The sequence below is a fragment of the Vitis riparia genome, chromosome 15 (genome assembly GCF_004353265.1).
Source record: "Vitis riparia cultivar Riparia Gloire de Montpellier isolate 1030 chromosome 15, EGFV_Vit.rip_1.0, whole genome shotgun sequence".
In the NCBI taxonomy this organism is placed as follows: domain Eukaryota; kingdom Viridiplantae; phylum Streptophyta; class Magnoliopsida; order Vitales; family Vitaceae; genus Vitis; species Vitis riparia.
Window position 1 is genome coordinate 14,141,245 of NC_048445.1, and position 21,079 is coordinate 14,162,323.

General features: G+C 33.0%; 1 pseudogene; it reads right to left on the reverse strand.

The window, feature by feature from the left end:
• Window positions 1-2,547: 2,547 nt before the first annotated feature.
• LOC117932747 lies at window positions 2,548-5,174 on the reverse strand (annotated as a pseudogene).
• Between the last annotated feature and the right edge of the window lie 15,905 nt (window positions 5,175-21,079).

The following is a 21,079-nucleotide window of genomic DNA, read 5'->3' on the forward strand; positions in this document are numbered from 1 at the left end:
GTACAAGATCATGTATAGCTGCGTGGTTGCTTGTGAATACATTTGGATATATTTGGGTACATGCTTATATCTTTTTTTTTTTTTTTAATTTGAAACATAAACAAAAAGTAATGTTTTTTTTTACTTGCAAGAGGTTGGGAGACATTTGTAGCACTTGCAATTTTTAGAGTACACGATCATGTATAAGTTCTTGTTATCATGCATAATTATTTAATTTTTGGTTAAATATCTCATATATATATATATATATATGATAATAGTATAAGATCATGTATACTTGTTAGGTTGTTTGTGGATACATTTCGATATATTTAGGATGCATATTTATATATTTTTAATGAACTTTCAAACACAAACATAAAATAATGTTAATTTTTTCTTTCTTGTCTGCAGTTAGGTGACATTTGCAGTAGTTGCAGTTTTTAGAGGAGAAGATCATGCATAAATTTTTGTTATCATGTACAGATACTTAATATTTGGATATTTTTGGGTAAATATCTATCCTTTTTTCATATATATTTGACAAGATAACAAGATTATATATAGTTGTTAGGTTGTTTGGGAATACATTTGGATACATATTTATATCATTTTATTAATCTTTCAAATATAAACATATACTGATGTTTTTTTTCCTACTTGTAGAAGGTTAGGTGGCATTTGCAGCAATTACAACACTTTTGAAGGCACAAGATCATGCATACAATTATATTTATCATGTATAACTATTGGATTTTTGGGTACATATTTGCCTTTATTTGGATGTATGTGATGATAATACAAGATTATGCAAGGATATTAAGTTTTTTTTTTTTTTTTTGTCAATATATTTGCCTACATGTTCATATTTTTTAAAAAAATATATTTTATACATTCATGTAGTTTATCCGTGTATATATATACACAACATGTTCAATTTTTATGTAGATCGTTTGGGCAACAGGTTAGGTTGTTGTCATGTTCCATATACAACCTTGATATGAAATAAAACAATTTCCTTTATATGAATAAAGAAATCTTGACATAAAAGACATTGTAGTCCTTGACTTAAGAATAAAGGGACCTTATCATATTAAAATTTCAACTTTAAAAAAAAAATTAAAAAATAAAATAAAAATTCTTGACATATGTGTAAATTAAATTTAAAAGCATATACAACAACATTGACATATATCATACTTAAGGTTAACAAATATTGAATATAATCTTGACAAAACAATGAGTCTACCTTCACATATGTTTAACCTCACCTTGACTGACGTGGAAGAAACATTAACATATGTCATATTAATAAGATTCCTACATTGATAGAAATAAGGCCTACCTTATTTCATGCATATGTTAAGGTAGCTTTTATCACTTCTTGACACTGGCATAGATAACATTTGTGAATATTGATCTACCTTAATAGATATACCTTATCTTGATGATGAAAAACTGTCAATAAAGACCTTTTTCTTATAGTGATGGTTAATATATTTAATGCTAATAATGTACATATCTACATATATACATAAAATGTGAACATTTTGTCAAATGAAGCATGGTTGGTTGACTAGTGTTGGTGAGGAAATATGAGCGGGTGATCAGGGGTGCAATTGCAATCCCACATTGACAATTGATTACACCAAAAAACTTTTTTTAAGTATTGGAGTGGTGAGTGGTGGGCAGGCATGCAACTCACTTTGGGCTATCGAGCTATGCTGGTTGGGGGCGTGGGCTGGGCTGGAGTGGTTTGGGCTAGGCCACTCTACCTTCTCGTATAGGAATTTTGGGTCATTTTAAGAGATTTAGGGAGAGAATTAAATGGTCGATATTTCTCCTACATGTATCGTGTCGGTAACCATCAATACACCGATATATCGGTGATATTTTGTCGATATATCTCGACATTTTCATCCCTGCCTTAACCAAAAGGTCCTTAGATGTGCATTCCACTAAAAAAGTAGAACTGTTTTTAAAACCATAATGGTGATTTCTAACCATTCTAGTATGTAGAGAGCTCAACCTAAATCTTTTCTACCATCCACCTTGGAAACATTACAAACTCCAATGATTGCATGTGAACTAAACAATTGAACTTGACTGTTGATTTACGATGTAGAAACTATTACAAGAGAAGACAGACTATGGAATGAGTCCACCTCATGATAAAATCATTCAAATAACATATAGAGAATCTTAGGCTAGTCGATAATGACAACCTATTAATCAAAACCAATAGGTTGGAGAGTCTAGCTAGCAAAGAGATTGACTCTAAGAGAGACACATCCCGGAACCTCACCTAGGAAGGTTAATGCATGGGCAAACCATTATCAATTACATTAAAAAAAATTCAGTTTTTCATTATCATTACAAGCACATTGATACAAGATATCATTTTATTAGAGAGCGCATTATATATATATATATATATATATATATATATAATTTGTAAAATCTCAAGATTGAATTGTTGATATTTTTACTACAATCCTATCATTTCAACAATTGGTATTAGAGCTCAAATTGTAGTTATTTTTACCACAATCCTATTACTCCAACAAATTGGTATCAAATATTTTGCATAGCCAATAATTAATACAAAAAAATTTTGTATCACAAAATTGAAAGCGTGCAGACAATCTCAAGTTTTACAAACAGAGATGAAAGAAAGTTGGAAGTGTAAAGTAAAAGAGTATGTGCAAGGGTGAAATCCCCTAGCAGATTGGGAGAGGAGCACCGTTCCAAGCACTAAGACAATCCAGAAGAGGGTCAATGATCTTCCCCTCACACATTGCAGTAAACACCTTGTCAAAATCCTCCCCTGGTGACCTCACCTTTTCACCAGTCAGCAGCCCTGTTCCAGCTCCTCCCTCACAAACTTGTACAATGGGTATGACCTGCACTCCTTGATTCGGTTCGGAATTGATGGGTTTCCACTCTCCACCCCACCTCTTGCGCTCTCAACCTCTTTGGGCAAAACGGCCTCAACTCCTCCTCGAATGCCACTATTTTTTGGAAGATTGAGGTGCTGCCATTCTTCTCATTTTCGCCATTGTTCAGCGCATGTTCCACAAGAACTTGCCTTGCCTTCTGCATCAGTGGATATGTGGCGCTGCAGGGGTCATCGATGTAGGCAAATACATGTTCCCATCCACCACTTTTAGCAAGTCCTTCTCGCAGAATCTCGATGGGTGGAGTTCTCCATTGGCTCCAGTGGTTAGAGTTTTCTTAGCTACGTGGCTTACAGTCTTCTTCACCGTGCTCTTCAAATTCTCCTCCAAATGCCTCAAATCAATGGCCTGGCAGAGTGCCACTAGGTATGTGGTAGACATGAGCTTCAAGATATCCACCGCTTCGGCTGTTTTCCGGGAGGAGATTAAGCCCAAGGAGTTCACATCTTGGTTGTGTTGCTCAGCACTTTCGACATGGTTGGTGACAGGATTGGCCAAGAACTGGAGCTCTGAACAGTAGGAGGCCATGGCAATTTCTGCTCCCTTGAAACCATAGTCCAGACTCGGGTTTCGGCTTCCAGAGAGATTTGATGGCAGTCCATTGTTGTAGAAGTCATTGACAAGCTCTGAGAACTGGGCAAACATAAGCTTCCCAATGGCTGCAATGGCCAAGCGGGTGTTGTCCATGGAGACTCCAATTGGGGTCCCCTGGAAGTTGCCACCATGTAGAGCCTTGTTCCTGGAAACATCGATCAAGGGATTATCATTCACAGAGTTGATCTCCCGTTCGATGGATTTAGTTGATGCTCGGATGACTTCAATCTGTGGGCCAAGCCATTGAGGTGAAGTCCTGAGAGCATATCGATCTTGCTTCGGCTTCTGCAGAGGATCCATCTCATGTAGCTTCTTAGCTTCTTTCACATAAGAGCTTCCATCTAGAATGTGCTCCATAATGGCTGCAGCCTCGATTTGGCCAGGGTGGTGCTTCAATTTGTGAGTCAAGTGGTCAGTGAATTCGGGCTTCCCCTGCATCACTTCAGCAAAAACAGCCGATAAAACTTCAGACAAAACTGCCAGCACATTGGTCTCAAAAAGCACCATAGAGGCCAAGCCAGAGCCAACTGCAGTGCCATTAACAAGAGCCAGGCCTTCCTTAGGCTGCAACTCAAAAAATCCCGACTCGATCCCAGCCATTTTAAAGGCCTCTTCGGCATTGACAACTTCACCGGAAGGTCCAACAGCTTTGGAATTAGGCCTGCCGGTGAGAAGACCAGCGATGTAGGAGAGAGGAACCAGGTCTCCGGAGGCAGTGACGGTGCCACGCAGAGGCAAGCATGGAGTGATGTTGTGATTGAGGAGCTTGGTGATTGCTTCCAGAATCTCAAATCTGATGCCGGAGTAGCCTTGGAGGAGGGTGTTGATCCTCACGAGCATGGCGGCTCTTGTTGCTGAGTGAGGCAGTGTGTGGCATGACTCTCTTCCGTTCCCAAATATCCCAGCATTCAAGAACCTGTATCAAGCATCAACAACCCAGCACATCACCAACCAATTCAAGTTTTCAAATCAAAACAACTGTTTTAGATAATAGAAAGTAACCAAAAAGGACTGGATTCATTAAGAGATATGAATAAGTTAACAGGTCCATTAACTCACGTATCCTAACACCGACTTTTAAAACATCGGCTATCAAGTATTCCTTTGCGAAATATTAAAAGTAATTTTTTCACTTTTCAAAAGTGATTCAAACTACTAATATTGTCCAAAGTGCTTTTATGAAGTATTTTCTAAAACCACTGTAAAGTAATTTTACCTGATGAGCTCCTTCTGCAGGGCACCACCTTGTTTGGTTCTCCTATGTGAAGTGGCACCAAACCCAGTGGTGACACCATAGCTGTCGGTGCCTTTGCTCATGCTCTCCATCACCCACTCACTGCTCGCGTTCACGCCCGCTCTCGCCGTCTCCGACAACTCCACACCCACATCCCCCTCCCGCCCGGCGATAGCCGCCACCTGCGATATGGTAAGCGTCTCACCACCGAGCCGAACAACCGGCTTCCGGTACTCCGCCACCATGCGCTTCACTTCATCCAAATGGCTTCCCTTCAACGTCTCCGCAGCCATTCCCCAGTTCAGCGGATCACTCACGCAGAAACTCTCCACCTTGTTGCTTCCATGGCAGTTCGTTGCATCCATATCTTAGAATCCCCACAAAGAAACAACTTCAACCGAGAAGGAGAGAGAGAGGAACTAGACAGCAGTGCTCTGAACTTACTAAGGTGTATGGTGAATGAAGCTTCTACTTATATAGAACTTTTCAGCCCTGCAGTCTTTGAAATCCAGACCCTTAATCTGTCCACGCCCAAGGCTGAGATGCTGCAACGTGACGTGGAATCCACGTGGATATAGGGATGGAGCCCGGATGTTTCTTCCTGGTCAAAACCCAAGACAAATGTGGTGTGCGGTCAAAGGGTTGGTGGGTTGTGGGAGTTGTTGGCCTGCTTAATGTAATTTCAATTCCTTGATTAAAAAATAACGAAAGTAAAATCATTTGACCACGTGCACTGCCTAAAAGAAGTTAAAAATCGGTTTTCAGTCTTTATAGAAATAGAATTTGTTTTCAAAATTTTAGTATTTTATTTGGTAGTTGTTTTTTATTTCTAATTTTTAAAAACAAAGAAAAATGAGTAATATTTTTAAAGAATAAGTAAAATTATTTTCATCAAATTTTAAAAATAGAAGAAAATCTAGTTTCAAAGATTAATATGTGGATGATATATGGAAAGTAAATATGAGTGATATGAGTTTTACTACCATTTATAAAATATAGGCTAGACTTTTTCATATGATTTTATTTATTAAATCATATGATTTTTTTCTTTAATTTTTAATGAAAAATTATTTGACTAAGGTGATGTTTGTTTTTTTACTTAATTCTAAATAGAACCTTAATGCTTAATAGTGTTAAATATTAAGTTGTTTATTTTTGTTGTATTTTATTTCTATTAAGTATTAAAAAGTTAAAAAAACCAATATGTTATTTTTTCTATTTAGAAAAAGCTACATATTTTGGCTTTTTCTATTTAGTAAAAAGTTTATAATAACTCATAAAAAAGTAGAAAAACAAACAACCTAAATTCTAAAACTAAATTGCTTTCAGCAAAAAACCAAAAAAATAAACACCACCTAAATATAAATAAAAGATTGGTTTTTGTAACTAATCAAACAAGCATGCCTTCCTCCCACAAATTTGACTAATTGAATTTGGATGAAAGAGCAATATCATATTAATAAGTGAGTATTTGGTGCAGGGTGGCAAGATCTGTTGCAAAAATAGTTTGGGAAGAAGAGATGGGAACCGGTCTTAATCCATCTCATATATATTTGCAGGCTAAGCAGACCGCGTTTCTTGTTATTGGCGTATGCTGCTGCTCTTCTGCCTTTTTGTCCATATCTTGATTTGAACCTAGAAGCCGAAAATCACGCCAAATAGCCAACAGCCTGCCGGCGGCTTCGACGTGGGGTGTTGCCCTCCAAGTGTTTGTCAATAGAGCCGCCGGCCCTTCAACAGCATGGCTCGCCACTTTGTTGTGTGAGCTTCATCAGTGTCAGAAACTAAACAAGTGTCTCCATGCATGCATGCATGTTTCATAAGGAGACTAGAAGAGTTATAATAATTTATAATTAAAAAAAAATTAAAATAATTTTAAGTAGACTTAAAGTCAATTTAGTAATGATTATTAAAAACGTTTTTAATTTTTTAATACTATAAATTTTTTATCTTTTAAATATTAAAAACATAAATAAATAAAAAATATTTTCTAAAATTACTCTCGTAATTTAGATGGAATTTGTGGGTAGATTCAAGATTCAATCACTTGAATTAAAATGGGTTACGAAATCGTTGGAGATCACATTTTGTAACACGTGGCTACCACGTGCCACTTTCTGATTTCCCGACCTCCCTCATAAAAATAGTATTTGGTTCAATTTGAGACAAAATGGGGATTTCATTTAGTCTTCAAAAGCCATTGGATTTGACTAAATTCCTTGTACTTCCACCTTCTCTCCATTCAAATATGAAAATATATTCTGCAAACAGAAACGTGTTTGGAAAATATATTCTGCAAACAGGCTTATCAAACCACTGTGCCTTTTAATTTGTGTGAATTATAGCCTTTGATAAGAGTAAAATCAAGACATAAATAAATAAAATTATTATAAACGAATAAAATTAATATGTACATATAATATGAATATGAAAGTTTTTAAAATCCATTTGAAAATGACTTTGAGATGATTAGAAATTATAAACTTTTTTTAATTATGTTTTGATGTAAATAAAAGAAAATACTTTGAGAATATAATTTTTAAAAATTTAAAATTCCCTATTTAATAAGTAATTGTTCTAAACTAACTTCAAAAGACATTCTAAATTTTTAGATAAATTTTTAGAAGCGAATCTCAAAACTTTGCCAAATATCTTTTATTTTGTTTTGATAAAAAAACACTTTAAAACATTTACAAAGTATTTTCAACACATAAAAATAATGTTTAATTATGTTTCTAACTAATGAATCTCTATAATTGAATGCTTTTTTATAAGTTTTTGGTTGTTTAAAGAGGCTTCTAGTTTTACCTTTGTTGCCTTAGCTCATGCTTGAAGGACATAATGTGAACCCGCATTTTTCACATGCGTTCTCATTCAATCGACGAGACTCGCTTTTATTAGTGAAAAATTAGTTTTGGAAAAGTTGGAGTCGCCACTTATTTGATTTTATTTTAAAAAGGAAAATAAAACAAGAAAGAAAACCCCAAAGAAGTGACTCCATAGTTTTTGGAAAAGCGTGTCTTTGAAAACCCCAAGTCTTGGTCCGGGGATCAGATTACCTATTGAGAAGGTACCTCTAAAAGGTAGCACCCCTCTAAGCCCTACAAAGGTCTCTATCGACTAAGTTGAGGGAACTGGGGCAATTAATTGGTTGATTAAGGGTACCTAGGTAGACTAGGAAATTTAAAAAAAATAACATACTAAACAAGATAATCAATCACAAATCATAAAGAAGATTTAGGGTGCGTACCTGGATTGCTTCTTAAACGTTATCACAATACATCAAAGTTAGTTCAAATAGGATATTATCCAGCATGTGCTTTATCATAAATAATCGAACAATGAAACAATATATCAAGACACCCAAGCACTATCAAACATAGGCGTGGTTCACAGTGACAAGCATATTCACATAATTTAGAAGGTATGTGATAGGGGGTGTACCTAGAAAGCATAGATAACTTGTGACGTGCTTCCACAAGACATGAGGGGTTAGATAATAAATAATAAAATACAGAAATCCTAACACGCTTCTTATCTAATTAGCATAGAAAAAATTATCAAAGTATACGAAATCATCAATTATCACATACATCTTGTATATAATTCCTAAAAAATAGATAGATATGATTTCAACAAGTAGCAAAGGTGACAATAAAGATGAGTTTCGAAAATTTTTCTTATGTAGGGGTTCCACCAATTCTCCAATTGATATACACAAATCTAGCCTAGAATTATCCCATTTGTTTGGGACCACAAGCTTGGATTCGTATTCCATTCAAAATCGTAGTTTTTATTGAAAACTGAGAAAGATGCAAACCAATCAAAACATGGTTGCATATTATTTAAGAAAATGAGATTTTGATTCTAAGGACTCTAAATGATTTTTTTTTTTAAAAAAAAATAGATTTTCAAAGGGATATTTTGAGAAAAGTGTTTTGTCTTGAAGTGAAAGAAATTAATTTGAAGAAAACAAAACAAAACAAAATCATAAAGTAAAATTTTTGACAACCGAGCTAACTAGAGTGGTGAGAACAGAGACCAATCTTCACTATTTTCTTATGGCCTCTGAAAAGTAAATTTTACAAGAGACTACCAAAGCAATAAACTATTCAAACTTAGATCAAATAAGCTAATGAGATATCCACCAAGAATTAATGACTAGTATTCAAGAAACATATCAATTGAGAATAACAATCAAGAACTAGCACGTGATCAATTAAACACAAACACATCTAGACTAATTAAAATGGACCAAATTAAATCAAGGCAAACATGAATTTTCAAATATAGAATCAATTTTATTAATGAACTAATATTATAGAAAATAGTACCTAAACTGAATAGATGAGTAAAACTAAATCAGAGTAAACTAAAGGCATGAACTTTCAAATATAGAATTGATTTTATTAATGACCTAAAATTATAAAAGTACCTAAAATAATTAAAATTAATCAAATTAAATGAAAGCAAACTAAATAAAACAAAATATGAATTCATGAAATCAATTTTCTAAATAAACTTACATTACTAAAATGAAATCTAAGCTTAAAATGAATTAAACACTAATTAAGGCAAATCTAAAATCAAATCCTTAACACATATTATCAATTATTTTAACAAACTAAAATTTTATAAGAGCACTTAAACCTAAAGTTGAATTAAAAACTAACCAAAACAGATTTTAAAACTAAATCTTTAACCTATAGAATCAATCTTATTAACAAATGGATAAATAGATAACACATAAATAAATAAATATAACTCAAATCTAATGATGAATTACAAATGTACTATAGTAAATTCAAATAGGATCTTTAACACATTGTATTAATTATGTTAGCCCAGGGGTTCTCCTAATCGGGTTTTGATGATAACAAACCATGGTTAAGTGACTAATTGGTTTAAATGTTTAAGAATCTCAGGTATAAACTCGAAAATTCATCAAAGGACCAAATGGATAAAAAATCGAGACGCTTGGAAGACTTGTGATCATAGGAAACTAATGTAAGATGAATGCATGAGTGCACTTAGGATTTTCACAAGTTTCATGCATCTTTGAAAACTCGGTTTATTCTTTAAAACGTCGATTTCATTAAAACCCGAGTTTTTAACTAATGTACCTTAGGCAAAATGTTTTATAATTGGCTTAATAATTTACCTAAAGACCTTGCCTAAGTGTTAGAAAAGAAAGGAATCAAAAAAATAGGTTTTCGGGGCCAAAAAGGCTCAACCGGTCGAGGCTATGGCCAACCGGCTCAACCGGTTGAGGAACCGGTCGACCGGTTAGGGTCGTCCGATCAAGGACCGATCGAGGGAGGTCAAAAATCTTCTCTCTTTCCCAGTAGCCTTCTCTTCCCGATCGAGGTGTTTCTCTTACCGGTCGAGGTCCGATTGAGGCAACGGTAACCTGTCATGCATTAAATGCTCCAACAGCTAGTGAACTGGTCTACCCCTAGCTCGACCAGACGAGGTTACCTTTTGTTGTTTTTGACTCCCGAGCTTAGAAACCTATAAATTGAGAGCTCCACTTCATTTATTGACAAGAGAACACTTGCATTCAAAGTCTACCTACCTGTTCTTGATCAAAAAGCTCTCATTTCTTTCATAGTGCATTAAAATCACCACTTGCATATCCTTTAGTGCACTCTTGTGTGTCATCCTAGCTTTGTCTTGTATTTGAGCCATCCTTAAGCTAGGTTGAGTGATTATATCTTGTAACAATCTGAGTGTTAAAGCCTTCAAGAGGGTTGAATCTTGAAGAGGTTATGTAAGAGCCCATTGCAGCTAGAATCCAAGTGTAAGAAGATTGGAAGCTTGGTTGAAGCTTCAAGTTAGTGGAACCTTCACTCGGTTAGGAGGTTGAGAAGAGTGGGCGTAGGCAAGGAAGTGTCGAACCACTATAAACCCAAGTTTGAATTCTCTAAACTCTATCTCTTTACTTTGCTTATATTTTGTTTAAATTTGTTATGATTGAAAAGATTTTAAAAACCCAATTCACCCCCCCCCCCCTCCCCCTTTTTTGGGTGTTTTTCTTAACTAAGCATAGCCTTTGTTTTCTCAAATTATATTGACTAATTTAAAAAAATATGAGAGAAGAATCAGCTTACCCAGTCGGATAGGTGCGTAGATTGTATGTTGTATGCTTCTCATAGTGGCAACCGTGTGGATGATAGGATGAATCAAAAATCAACCGACGATGCGTACTCCAAAGCAATCCGAATGGTGCATGGTATTAGAGGCAATCGTGCTTTCCCCAAAACTCCAATGGTGTGGCTGAGTTAGAACCCTCATCTCCTCCAAAACCAGCGTCTTGTTCACCACTAGTCGGCTACCTTTCCTTTTCTTTCCAATGGTGCGGTTGCACCTTTCTTTTCTCTCCAATGGTGCGGCTGCACCTCTCTTTCCCTTCTCAATGGTGCGGTTGCACCTCTCTTTCCCTTCTCAATGGTGCGGCTACACCTCTCTCTTCCCTCTCAATGGTGCGGCTGCACATTTCTCTTCTCTCTCACTGGTGTGGCTGTACCTTTCTCTTCTCTCTCAATTCCATCTCTATCACGCTCTCAATCAATCTCTATTATGCTGCACCCCTCCACATCCAATCACCTTCTATTATCTTCCCAAAACATTCTCATTCTCTTCCCTACGCTCAGCATTTTTTTTTCTTCAACGTGTTGAAAACTCCTTTTCCAAAAAAACCTTTTCCTTCTCTGTATCTTCCCCAAAAATCATCTTCATTCATCTATCATTTATTTTCTCCTTTCATGCCCCAAATCCACCCTTCCAAAACCAGTGTGATCCCTTCTCATGAGCGTCCTCTACACTCCTTCCCATTGACTCCACCTACATGGAAAGACCACTCACTAGCCCGGAGAGAGCCAACAATCATCTATGTGATGCTGAGTCACCTTCCCAAAAATATTCTCCATGCCATATCATGCGTATCGTGTTCCTTTTTTGGAGAGATCGTCTTCCATGTGTGTGCATGTTGCAACCTCTTCAGATGTCCACTGCACTATGGTCAGGACAAGTGTCGTTTTTAATACTCTTTCCATCGGGATTGAACTGTCTCTGATAGGAGGATTGACATTTTGCTTCTAAATAATTGAGAGATCTCCATAGGGGAAGTCGCATTGAGTTCTGCTTGAGAGAAGATCTAGCAGGTTCAACCATAACTTAAAGAAACTACTTTAACTTAGTCAAAGAGCCCACATAGATGATCGGGATAGAACTCAATATCCGATCATACGATTCAAGAGCTCTAGCTATTTCAAAATGGCTATGAAAGTCAATATATTCATGATCTCCTCGAGGAGCCTTGCTCTCTCCATCGTCTCTTCATCTACCTGCAAAAGGGTTCTTAGGTCCTCACTTTGCTAAAGCTCATGATGCAATGCTATCTTGTTAACAAATATATCAAATGCTTGACACCTCATCTTAATAAATTTAGCACTGAAATGAACTTCTCTCCAGCACTCTTCTTTGGAAGATCAAGGAGAAACAAAAATGACTTTGTACTTCTCAAAGAAACGGTCACGTAAACAAACAAAATCATTGTAACATCGAATAACAATCTTCTCTTGTCCTTGGTACTCAGGTAAATTTGTCTTGGTGATGACATGATAAGAGATGTAAGCCTAGACGCTATTGCCCAATTTGATAGGATCTATGATTGAGACCGATAAAAATGGTTGTGTACTTGGAGATCTAAGGCTTTTCGAAGACCCTGATCTGCTTTGCTGCATACTAATCATGGCTATGTGTTATTTCAAGCATGCTTCGATGAAGAAGGTTCAACGATAGAGTAAGATCGTAATCTAAAGTCTGTTGGTGTGTGCAATACGCTATTCCGACAACCGCCAAATCTTCGGGGAAAAGATAAATGGCATTAGGTTCGCCAACATGATACATCACCGAGCCTTGCGCTCAATGCATAAATTAACAAAAGTTTGGCTCCTTTTTGAGAAATGTGTCAAGGACGTTGCTTTCCAGCTCCCCATTCCCCAAATTTTCTCATGCAAAATAAAAATAAAAAAGTAATAAAGAAAGCAAAGTGTCAAACTCAAACCACCAAAAATAAAAAATTCATTTCATGCAACTACAAAATAAAATAAATAAACAAAATACAAATAATAATAATAATAATGAAATAAGATAAAATAAATCAAAACTCATTTAACCCTAAAATCAATCAATAAAATAAATAAATAAAGAAAAACAATAAAAATAAAAATAAAAAAATCTGAGTGAAACTAAACCTAGAAAAGTGCTTAAGTGGGCCTAAGGTGGTGCCTAATGGGCCAAGAGTATCTAAATGGGCCTAACAAGGAAGGAAAAAAACCTAAGTCTCAATTAAAGCTTCCTAGAATCACAATGGGGTTAGATGAGTCCCTCAACCAAAGTCTCCAAGGTGACTTAGAAAAGATAAGCTACATGAGTAGTAATGGGCCATAAGGGAATTATTGTAAAGTACCAAGCAAACATGTAATAGGACATGTGCTAATAGGACAAAATGGAGGGTCTACACATAACCAACATATTGTGATTTATTCTCTTTTTTGTTTTTCTATGCTCTACACTTGTTGCAGTTTGTTTTCAATGATGACTTGTTGATTCTTCAATTCTATCTCATCATCAGTGTCAGTTGGTTCTTAAGTGGATGCATGGTGACGCACTCCAATATTAATATATTTATTAAATGTAAGTCCTAAAAACTTGATATGCTCGCATCCTCTCTTTTGAAATTGCGATGTCTTTGGATGTATTTAACAAAATAATATATATATATATATATATACACTACAAGAAAAATGGTCATTGTTGACATATATTATCTTTACTTAAAGTAGTATATGTCAATATTTTTTATTTAAATGGGCAACTATGACATATAAAACTTAGTTAAAAGGAATAATGACTTATATGAATTCCAGTGATTATTCCATGACTTATGACGATGCAACCTTGACAGAGAATTTATAAGTCAATATAAAATTAATATATTTGTATGTCAAGGTAGCTAAATAAGGCAATAATGACATATATGGAATTTGCTAAAATTTTCTTTAATTTATAGTAATACAATCTTGATAGAAAAATTATAAGTCAATATGTATAGTTAAAATATTCTTATGTCAAGGTTGGTAAAAGCTATCTTGACAAATGATTTACAAGTCAATGTAATTTCATTTATAAATCTATCATGGTTATATTAGTAAATATTGAAAATCTCACTTCTTATTTTTTTTTCTTTTAATTCTTTTGTTTTCTTTCAATTCTATCTAGATCGGCCATTCCCATCCAGAAGCAGCTTCAAAGAAAATCCTAAGAGGCCACCATTAAAAATTTTGTGAAAAGTAAAAATAGTTTTTATGAAAATTTATTGGATTAGATATTTATTCTCCATGCAAATGTATATCCTTTATAGGGTTTAATTTTTATTTTATTTTATTTTATTTTTTGCATTTTTTATGACATTTATTAAATGATGTAACATGACTTCCTGTTCACATCTAGAATTTGTGGAAATCTGATATAAATATATTTTATGACATTTATTAAATGATGTAACATGACTTCCTGTTCAATCATCCAATTATCCCAGAAGGCATTTGTATAATGATCAAAAATAAGATAATTCTGCATTGAATATGGTAACTACAAACTATAGTGGATACAACACAAACGAAAGATAAGAAATCTTTTTACAAAGCTAGAAATTGTCTTTTTCAGGTTACTTCCTTTTCATTGTTTTCTGTAACTAATAACTTTGTAAAATTTGTTTATGCAGTACATTCCTGGAACAAAGATGGTGTTCCCTGGACTAAAGAAGCCTCAGGAACAGGCCGACTTGATGCATATTTGAAGCAAGCCACTGCTTAATTTGAAACTAAACGTTTGAAGAGAGTCCATTTTGCAGTTGCTAGAGTACCGGAACCAGATGGCAGTACCATTCTTTTCCAAATAAAATAGACTTATATATGTTGGTAGGTTTGGCATAATGAGAGTTTGTAGTTATTGCTACTTTTTCTAAGAGATTGCCTTGGCAAACATTCAATTGGATTCAGTTACCTGTTTGTGACTATCTGATGAATATTTGGTGAAACATCAATTTACTACTATGAATGCCTGGGCTAGTCTTTATATGATTAGCAATATTAGAAGACTGGTTTATGGTTAAGTTCCTTTTCTTTGTTTCTTTCTTTGGTTCATTTTTTTTAACCCAAGCCAATGACATAAGATGTTGCGGTTGATGCTATTAGCGTGAGGAAAGAGCATCATTGTCTTTTAGCCATGTTGGAAACATTATGAAATAATATTTGCAAAGAGTTAGTCATCTCATCTGAAAACCAATTAAGTGTCCACGATTGCTTCCTAATTGAACAACTAAATTTTTGTTACCACTTTAAACTATAGCACGTCCATGAGAAGAAAACTTCTCCTTAGTGATAATGTAAAATAAATTAAGTATTTGTTAAACTAGTGTTTGAATATACATCCTTTCTTCTAATTTTCCTTTAAAAAAAAAAAAAAAAGAAAACTCTTCGACGAAATATAAGAAATCTTATATGTACAAAAAGTAAAGACTTACACAAAAAATCCTTTTCAAAATTTTTAAAATTTGAGGGAGCAAAAAAATATCTCTTCGCCCAACTTTAAAAATTTTGAATAGTGTTTTTAAGAATATGACATAAATTTATATTTTTAACATTTTTAATTCCCCAAAATCATAATTTTGTGTATCAAATGTATTCGGAGTGAAGTGACATAAAAAAGGTAGTTCAAAAAATTATGAAAAAATAATAATGATAATGATAATGATGATAACACTTAATTCCTTTTATTGTAATAAAATATTCCAATGATGACACTTAATTTCTAGAGTTCGTTCACTAGAAAGAAAAATAAAATATTCTAATGAAATACTTGATGACTTGAAGTAATTGCTTTTGATTTTATTTGATTGTTGCCATTATTAATTATTAGCAATTGGGGAATAAAACATATTTCATAGAGCTAACTATAGAAAAGACTAGTAGAAAACTAATTAACTATTTATATTTGATTGCGACTAATTGGCTTGCAAATAATTCATATGGAGATTAAAAAAACCAATTTAGTTTAGCAGCTTCGGCACTATTGTAATGATTAATACTCAGCACTAAACACATCCATGAGTGCTCTTAATTATACCAATAAATTTCTATTGCCACTTTCAACTACAGTACATCCATGAGAAGAATGCTTTTCCTTAGAGATAATATAAAAGAAATTAAGCATCTGTTTTTGTTAAACTAACAAATGATAGTTTAGGTAATACACTTCCTTCCTTTTTTTTTTTTTTTTTAAAAAAAAAAACTCTTTAATGAAATATAATACATCTTATATGTACAAAAAGTAGAGACTTATATAAAAAATCCTTTTCATTTTTTTTAATTTGAGGAAGTAAAAAAATTTATATTCTTCAAATTTTAAAATTTTGAAAAGTGTTTTTAAGAATATAGTAAATTTGTGTTTTTAGTATAATAATTCCTATATTTATATAAAAGTTTTTATTTTAAAAAATAGAAATGTATCCAAATTACAACTTAATTGTTAAATTAAGTATGCTTGTCAGATCACTAGATATTTGAAATTGTAGAGAATTTCACATTATTCATCCTTTGCAATTACCTTTCAAAGGTGAAACAAAATCTTTTTGCTGAAAATGAAAAAAAAAAATACTTCCTAAATAGCCTATAAAGGCCAGTTCTGGTTTGTAAGAAACTAATATATGAATAAGACTTCCTTTATAACAAATATATAGAAAAGAATAGTGGATGGTAAGAGGTGGAAATCTTGTAATAAAATATAAATATTCGATTATAAGTAACATTACTCCCACAAATTAAGTAAGCACATCCTTGGATGTCATTTGTATGAGAAAGGGCATTTGAGATATGTCACTTTTGTAATTATTTTCAAACATATGGACATCACATCGAATAAAAGTTGTCTTCTAAAGATTTAATTTCAGTTTAAATATGAGAAAACTTTCAAATTATCTCTTCGAAGATAATTTTCAATTAAATTTTTTAAAATACGTAAATTTAAAAATAGTTTAAAAAATATCAAATTTTAATAACTATTTTTAAAATTGCTGTATTTTTTTCAAAATCCGGTAATCTAATTGCTTTTTGTGAGTAACAAGGAATGGGCCCTCTCGGCCCAAAAGACGTGCCATAGATATTACTGTGGGCTAGGAGTCTTTGCATCCATGATGTGGGTCTCTAAACAGCCATCAAATCCAACAAGTTTATATATATATATATATATATATATTCACTATTATATAATTATAGGAATAAATTTATAAGTTCAAGTAGGCCAAAGAAGTATATTAATATATTCAAGAAAACATTATTTTCCAGAAATGAACATTCAGTACCTTGAACTTTCTTGCTTTCTTCACTCTTCATTTCATATTTCCTTTTTCTCTCTCCCCTTCTTTTTCTCAAATAAGACAACAAATAAAAATCTCAATCATATCCGACAGATACTCCACACAATCAAAATGCTGCCCATCCTGATGCAGTGGTCTTGGTTGATCCTGAGCTGGTGCTAGCAGGAAGGCTCTTCTGCAAATTCCAACAACTCTGAAATAAATATACCATTCACACCTAAATATAGCAGATTACTAATATTCACCATGCAAAAGTACAAGTCCTCTGGTGGATCGTATATGTCAATCTTTCTATCCATTATTCATGCCAAACATCAAGTTGATTAGAGATTAAGAGCTGTTGCATCCTTACTGGACTCTGAATGACAGTTTTCTTTAAGACATTTTCATATTTATATATCCAAAAAAAAAAAAATTGTAGTGGTGGCGGCATCTAAATCCAATAGAGGGTTTGGAAAACATAAGTTGTAAAGAACATAATTAAGGCTGTAACAATAACAATAAGTTTTCACTAACTCTAACAATAAGAAAACAATCTTAAATCTGAAGGGCCCAAGACAAGAAAATCAAAAAAGTCATCCATGAAAGGGAAAACCTGTCGGGGTTAAAGAACTACAACAACAAAATCTTGGCAAGCTTCAAGAGACCTCATCCATGAATATTAGCAGCTTCCCAACCAAATTGGCAGATCAGGGTTGGTAAGGTCACGAGCCTGCAGAGCAGCAGTTCTTAGCGTCCTAATTGTCGACATGTTGGCCTCCCAAAACGATAAACTCCTATAAGGCAAATTATGCTTCTTGCATAGGTCCTTCACCAAAGGGGAAATGCTCCTCAAATGGCACCTTGGCAACCGAGGAAACAAATGGTGCTCAAGCTGAAACTTCAATCACCATGAAACCAGTCCATCCAAGTTGAGCATGAAATATAAATTGTCCCACTAGTCTGCTTCTCAAACCAATCGTTCCCACAAGGCGGCCCAACATACACATTAGCTGAAAATTGGTTCAAAGTGAATTGAATATGTTGAATCGAAGTCCTTGTAGCATCTGAACGAGTTGTGGGTTGAATAGGGCTGAAGCTTGCTGTAATTCAGCTGCGCACTCGTCGCTTCTGCTCCTCATGGCACGTTCTACTGGTACACACCCCATTCGTCCAGTGCTCGTCGGATTCTCTTGTTGTTGCATGTCGGATTCCCTGCGGTGAGTTCCGATGGAGTTGACAACTGAGTTCTACATGATGAGCCAAAAAACGTTTGGGTCGAGCCATCCTCGCCACCTCTTCACGGATGATTTGCTGCATATTGAAACTGCTATGGTGTTCAGTTTGAAGGAAGAAGAAGACGACATGACAGTGAGGCTGAGTGCTGCTGATCAAAATGTGCATGTGCGGAGGAATAAGGAGGGAGAATTAGTGGATGGGAAGTATGGATAGCTATTCATTATCACAGATGGATTTTGGGCAACCCAAAGCATGGGCTGTGTCAGAAGAAAGACGTTTGATGTCTGATGAAGGTGGTAGGGATAGGTTTTTTTTGATGGCCTAAAGAATAGGATGTTGCAGGGTATGGCATGGTCTGAAGTAGTTGTCTTGAGCAACTAAAAATAAGCTTTAAAGAGAGAGGTATGAGATACGGTTTAAGCCATCTGAAATATGAGCAGTAGCAAGTAGCAACAAAGCATAATTGATGGGTGAGATAAATGAGAAGCTAGGCTAATGACCTATGGAGAATGGACGGTTGATGCATGGGTTCGTTTAAGGTGTGTTTGGAATGTTTTAAATTATATGAAAGCTAAGTATAAATATTTCATAAAATCATACAAGTTGCATATTTGTTTTTTATTTACAAAATTAAATTATTTTATGTTTTGATGTGTGATTTTTAATATTATATACACTTTACTTATGATTCATGATATCTAAAAATAATAATTATTTTGGCATGTTTATTATATAAAAAAAAATAACACATTTTGTTTTATATTTTATAAGACATGAATTAGATAACCATAATAAACTCAAATTTTAATTTTGTTTTTGGTTCATAAAGTATTAAAAAAAGAATTGCTTTGATATATTAATAAACTCAAATCTTTATTTTGATTTAGGATTCCTTTGATGTTAAAAAATAAAATTATTTTGTCATAAAATAAAGCTTTGAATATATATTTAATAACCTTAACATATTATTTCTCAATTTAATCATTCAATATATTGATTAATACCTCAATTTCTATAATTTATAAGATAAAGTTAACAAAAAAAGCTTGAATATTATTAAATCATTCTTAAAAAAAAAAAACAACCTCATTCCAATTCATTATCAAAACCTTATTGTATTTTATATTTTTAAAGAATATGATATCAATTATTATATTATTTTAAAACATAAATTTATTTGTAAGAATTAAGGCTTTAGAATTCTAAACAAACCTAAATATGCTATAACTCAATAAAAAAACAAAGTCCTAAATTAATAATTAAGGATCACTACACACGAAATAGGGATCCACTTAGTCTCTCCAAAATATCTAATTAAAAATCCAAAACTAGTCATCGATATAATCTTACTAGACCATCAATTAATAAAAGCTAAAAACAACTCAAAAAATAACCACAATTGCACACTAAAGCATCAAAGCATGTAGGAGGACAATCCTATATGGAATGTGTCAAGAGAACAAAATAGAGGGTTTATAATATTCTAAAAAAAAAAACACGTTACCATATACATAATCATCTTTCTTAGTTTAGACTTTAATATGGTAGTATCAAACTAAAGTTGTTTGATTGTCAGCCACTTTATTAAGCTAGGTTTAAGTCTTTTCATACTTCAACTCTATCCCAGTTCATTTATGTTATATCTTTATATTTTAATACTTAGGGTTCATTTGCTTTCACTAGTATTTTTCAATTTTATAATTTCAAGGAGACGCCCAAATAATATTACTTTAAGCATTTTTAAAATTTTTTTTTTTTTTTTTGGTTTTAGGATATAAATGGTCTATTTGATAACTATTTTTTAGAATAGTTTTTTGTTCTCTATAACAAAAAAAATAAAAATACCTTTGATAATAAAAATATGATATTTTTAGATAACATCTTTTAGTTATTTTCTATTATTTTCACTTGTTTTTTATGATTATTTTTAAAAATAATGATACAAACATATAAAATATTAAAAATAAAATATTAAACATAAAAATTATTTTTAAAAATATTAAAAACATTTTAGGTTTTAAAACATATATATTTTTTTCACATAAAACATTAGATAACAATTTTTATCTAATACCCAATTTATGTTGACTTTTTTTTCCTATTGAGAGTGACAATTTATTTTGAAAATATTAAATATAAAAATTAATATAAATTTATTTGAAAAATATATTTAAAATATTAAAAACATTTTAAGTTTGAAATAGATTTTTATTTTATAAATATGATAGAATAATTTTTAAATGCTTGATAGCTTTATGTTTTTTATTTTGTACCATCAAATTTTAAAAAGAAAATGGCTAACAAACATGTGTGATATATCATAATTCTAAAAACAAAAATGTATATATATATATATATATATATATATATTTTATATAATATATATATATTATATTTAAATTATAAATTTTATTATTTACCCATTTTTCTAAAGACAATTTCATAAAATGAATTATTACTTTGGACTGTATTTGGCAATTAGTTCTGAAAATAGTTTAAAAAAAAAAAAAGTTTTAATATTTTGTGTAGTGGAGTCACGTCAGCATCCTAAACTATGAAATGGTTAAATGTTGCAGGTTAGATGGGTTAGCTTTGGACTACTTATAGGCTATAGGATAGTGGAGAAGTGGAGAAAATGTCATATCCCCAATCATT